The following is a 5,817-nucleotide window of genomic DNA, read 5'->3' on the forward strand; positions in this document are numbered from 1 at the left end:
TTTCTTCTTGGAACACGTCGGTGAGATCTTTGAAAGGGTCACCGTCAACAGACTCCGTAATCCATTGGCGACTCGAACGCTCATATTGGCAACGGTTGGGTATCGTGGAACGGCGGTGCCCGGTGTGAACCTGATCGCTGAGTTGTTGTTGGACTTCGAACAGGATCGAAGGCTCATAAGTCTGCTTGGCACCGGAACTCCTCGGGTTCGCGGGTCAACGATTGTCTTTGCGTGTCGTTTCCGCCTGACCCGTCCGTCCGTTCTGGCCAATCGGGTGACGAAAGGTCAACTGGCCGACTCCACGTCTGGTTGTGAGTCGGAAGACTCACGCAGTGAAGGGAGTGTTGTGGAAAAACTACAGCGCCCACCTCCGGGAGGGCCGATCGGACGCTCCTCAACACCCCCATCGTGGAAGAGACCGTGTGCAGCTGTGGCCAGACGCTCGTTGGACCCCGGACACATTGGTGGAGTTTAAGAATCTCTCCGGCTGAAGAAGGAGGCCTATTTTAGCTCGGGAAACTAAAAGCGGTTCAAGAATTCTAAATTTATTCCCAGAATGTTTTTTTGAGGTTGTTTTTTTCTTCTCCGATCGGTATGAAGTATTATCTTCAGAGGAATCCTGCCGTTTCCGTCTCGTGTTGCGGCTCTTCCTTCAGGTGATGCTGCTCCACTAACCTCTCTGTGTTTTAGGCTCTTTTATCCCCCCCACCCCCCCCACCCGCCCCCCCACCGCCTGCGTCGTCGTTGATTGGTAACACACAGGCCAGTAGGTGGGTGGATGTTTTGCTTTCAGTCGTTTTCTGCTCCGAAATAATGAAGCGGCTTTTCCAGAACCCCCCCCCCCCCCCCTCCGATTCATAATCAGCAAATCCTGCTCCCTGACAAATACAACAGCTGAGCAACCTGCTGCTGGGGGAGTTTTGTATTCAGAGCCGCATTTACGGAATAAAAAAAAAAAAAAAAGCATTTATCTCGGAGCGCAACGTGAACTTAAACGGATAGTTTGTTTTCTCGGGTTGCGCCGTTAAAAACGATATCTGACTAGTTGCCTAGCAACAGTGCACTTGCTCCTCCTAAAAGAAGGAAAACTTTTTTTTTTTTTTTTGTCTTCATTTATTTATTGTTTACCTGTTTCTGGTACACCTCGCTCAACACGGATGGCGCCAAGGCTTCCGCTTGCTGTTTGATGCCTTTGAATTTACTGTTTGTTTGAAGTCGTGCTGCAAAAAAGAAATTATTATTGGCCTTAAAACTTGTTTTTATATATATATATATATATATATATATATATATATATATATATATATATATATATATATATGTTGCATATTTCTTTCAAATTAATCAGGGCAGCCACAATGAGTAATTAAACCAACACAGGCAGTGAATTTCTAAAATCGCCGCAGTACAAAGACATAATGTTTCATGATGTGCAGAATCTTAAAGTGGCACAATAATGTTCAATCAGTATTTAATGAGCAGAAGGAGCCTGGACGGGGCTCTGGTTCACCTCTGAGTCTGGCTCTGCAGGTTTCTGTCCTTTCCCTGTAGGACGCCCCCGAAATGAGCGATTTGTGTCTGGAGCTCCAGAAAATGACATTTTAAAAAAACTGAACTCGCCTCCTCTGGCGTGTGCCCTCAGTCGCAGGCTCTGATTGTGTAATTAACAAATGTTTCTCGCAACGTTTTTCAACAAAGCCGCTTTGGAAGAACGTCCCAATTTAAGGATTCTTTGATTGTCGATGTCGGAAACAATGAGCGGCGTTATTAAGATGTCGGCTCGTCCTTTCAAGCCGTTATTCCGCTAATTATCTCTCGCCGCCTGGTGTGTCCATCATGCCCATTTAATTTCCAGTTCTGAGGAATTCTTCTCCTCCACAGGTCTTATTTATTCAATTCTGTTTGTTACAACCAAGCCAATTGTTCCAGGGACTGTGGAATTTGAGCCAGTTGACCTTCAGCTAAGCCCCGCCCCCCTCCCCTAAACTAACAAATAGCCTTCAGCTAATGGTTTCGCCAAATGTCCACTAGAATTGGAACTGATGGTTTTCCCGTCGACTTTAATTGACCAGCGGGAAACACGGGCTCGGACAACGCGAAACAAGTGATTGGCGATGACCGTGCGGGCGCCAGAGTACACAACATCTGTTTAAATAATTGAACATGGCGAGGAGGTCAGAGGTCCGGAGTTTTGTCGGATTACTTTCCGGCGCCGCCCCCGTAATTAACGCGCAAGCTGCTCCGCGCCCGGACACCTCTCATCGGCGCTCGCCCGATCCGCAAAGGTGCGGAAGCGTTCCGTTTCCGTCTGGCGTTCCCGGTGTCGCCGACGCCCGCGCTTCCGTCAATTGTGAGAGAAAGAGCGCCCAAGTGCAATCGCCATCTGCCGCCAAGGTCGTCTCGCCGCGGCCATAAACACATCCATCACGGGCCGACGGAATGTTCACGGCGAACCGGGGAATGGAGTCGTTAGTCTTGGTGACATTTCACATTCAATATTTTGGATGGTTGTGCGGTAGAAGCGCGCAGTAAAGACCAGACGTAACCGTCGGACCAGATATAATCGCATATTTGATCTTTTATTCATTGAAAGCCACGTTGCTCCACTTTCTCCTGGACTAATAAAAGAAGAGCGCGGTGATAAGTTGGGTGTCAGGGTCGAGTGCTTGACATTCTCTCCATAACCTCTTTGAGGTTTGAGGATCACCCGGCCAATCGGAGGACCCCTCCCCTCCTCCCCCCCTCCCCCCCCTCCTCCCCCTCCCCACCCTACAAAGGGCAAGTCACCGCCCTGTCAGTCATGCATACAGTATTCCGGCTTTGTTTCAGTTTAAAATGCCACAGCGCCAAGATGTCTGGGTCCTGGCAGGCTGGATTTTAACACTCGCCTTTGAACCGAGTACCGTGTGGTTGAGGGACGCACTGATACCTCTACCGATAACAGTATCTCATATATGTCGCCCTTCGGTACGCAAGAAAGCAGCGGTTTGGAAAGACTTTAATACTAATGAGTGGCAAACCCAAGACAGACTGGTATCGGTACTTGGTATCGGCAAGAAGCTAAAGGTTAGTGCTTGTATCGGCAAGTAGCTAAAGGTTAGTACTTGTATCAGTACTTGGTATCGGCAAGTAGCTAAAGGTTAGTTGTCGTATCGGTACTTGGTATCGGCAAGTAGCTAAAGGTTGGTACTTGTATCGTTACTTGGTATCGGCAAGTAGCTAAAGGTTAGTACTTGTATCATTACTTGGTATCGCCAAGTAGCTAAAGGTTAGTTGTCGTATCGGTGCTTGGTATCGGCAAGACACTAAAGGTTAGTATTTGTATTGTACTTGTTATCGGCAAGTAGCTAAAGGTTAGCTGTCGTATCGGTACTTGGTATCGGCAAGTAGCTAAAGGTTAATACTCGTATCGGTAATTAGTGTCGGCAAGTAAACACAGCAAGTACGACTCGTCTTAGAAAGCAGTATCGGTACATCCCAAGTTTGATCCCACATTTTCTGCTCCTTCTTCCCACTCGTTAAAACTTTTCTTGGATGTGCTTCTTGTACTTTCACTCTGATCTATTAAAAGCAAAAAAAAACACCAATATTTAAAAACCAAAGGCACACAAGCTCACGCTTGTTTCATCAGACCGGGGTTTAGTAACCTGCCATTCTGCTGAAATTAGAGATTTTCTTGGCACGGGGAGTCAAAACAAATTAAATTCCAGCCTGTGTAACTTTAATTAAGCATGATGGACCTCCTCCTTCTTTTCTTTTCTTTCCTTTTCTTTTTTTTTTTTAATCATAATTTCCCTTCTTTGGTGTTCATGTCATGTTCAGCCCCGCGCCCACGCAGTGAGGAAGCAATTCACCTCACAGCAAGTTGGACTGAAGAGAAAACACATCCACTTCACTTGAACGGTAAGAGCAGTAATGACGGACACTTATTTCTTCTAATGTGCTGCTCGGCTCCCGAGGCCCCCCCCCTCGGTTCTAAAAAAAAGGTTGAATCCTAAACTGGCTCATTTCCGATCATCACAATCTTCAATAGGAAACACTGTGATGAACTGGTACTGCCATACGAGTGCTCGGAGTTCTCTCCGTTTACCATCGTCCTGTTTCGCAAACTGGAGCTTAAACTTTAAACCTTAAAAAAAAAAGAAAAGTTCAGGTCCTGGAAAGCAAAGTCTTGAGAATTTCATGAGGGAGTCGGAGCGTTTTTCGAAATGTTGCGTTCTCCCGCTGTGTTTTTCTGGAGATGAGCTGTGGAAACGCATATTCTGGGAAACAAATGAAAACATGACATTGTTGGGGGGAGGGGTCATTTTTATACCATTAGTTACACATTTACATTAAATATAATGACCTAAATTAATTTAATAATGCATCAAATGTATATACGCGGGGCTTTTTTTGAACACTGAAAGACACTTTGTGTCGCAAAAACAAAATATAGTCAAGTCACAAGTGTATTATAAATAAAATAATGATAATGAGGGAAAGCAAGTTTGAACATATGGGTTTTTGTGGAGCGTTTTGAAGTTCATTTATAAATAAATTAAATAAAGAAAATTTAATCAAGCAAGCCTGCAGCATTTAAATTGTAAATGCTAAGCAATTATAATGGTAAAAAATTTTTTTAAATAACAAAAACAAATGCCAATGAGAAAGTGTCCCAGTCTTCCCCTGAGAGTCAAATAAATAACTCGTGTTTAAAATAATGAACAAATTGAACGTTTTAGAGACTGACAATCTCTGTAAAATCCAGTTTTCTGAGATTTTCCTTCCCTCACTGGACCTGCAGCTCTTCAATCGTTGCTAATATAATTGCGAATTCCCGTTTTTTTTTGGGCTCGGAACCGGTCAAATCTGCACACGTATCAGAAGTGATGACGGTAAAACTCCGGTGGGGGGGGGGGGGGGGGGGGGGGGGGGGGGGCGGCAGAAATGTGTCGCCTTCAAAAGTTGACAGAACAGCTGTTGATGTCGTTCTTTGAACGGATTAAACATGAAAACGCTTCGAAGGGGAGAATAATCCTTTTTTTTTCTTTCCCTTCTCTGGTGGAGATACGGAACAGATGGTGTCCTTTAAATTACATAACCGCTTCAGTTTAAAAAAATAAAATAAAATCCACTTTCGACTTTCTTCACACTCGCCGGCGAGACTATTCTGAGTTTGTTTTGTTGTTTCGTCAGACGCTTGTAATCTTGGATCGTGCGACACTCGATGCGGTGGCGTTCCCCCGGGGGGGGCGATAATCGGGAGAAAGTAAGAGGCTTTTGGTGGGGGGGGGGGTGAAGTCACACGGTATCTGCGTGTCATTAAGACGGCGAGCAAATCCCGAAGAACACGGCTTGGTGTGAGAATTATCAAGCTGTCAGGCTTAAATCCCAATGTAACAAACCCCCCCCACCCACCCCCCCCCCCGACCCAGTGGTCAGTCGGTTACGGAGCTGTCCCCTCGCTCACCCGACGGGGGGGGGGGGGGGGGGGCGTTCTTGGCGTCGAACCAGGTCAGACGGATTATCGGCTGCCGTGGCTGTCGAAAAGCGCTCCGACGTGCCCGACTGTTTTATTTTTCTTTCTTTTCTTCGGTTTGACTGACGGCTGCAACAACACGGGAACAAACACGCAATGGGGGGGGGGGGGGGGGGGGGGGGGGGGGGGGTGCAATTACCGGCCGGCGGTTTCCATTCTGCATTATATTGATAAAATGAAAGAAAAAAGAAAACACTTCTTAACTTTGAGCCATTCTTCAGCACAGTCATGCTTCATTTCCCGACTGTGGACGAGCGCTGGCATGGAAGTTTGATTTATCCCGGTAATATCCGCCA

The sequence above is a fragment of the Blennius ocellaris genome (assembly GCF_963422515.1).
Source record: "Blennius ocellaris genome assembly, chromosome: 24".
NCBI lineage: Eukaryota > Metazoa > Chordata > Actinopteri > Blenniiformes > Blenniidae > Blennius > Blennius ocellaris.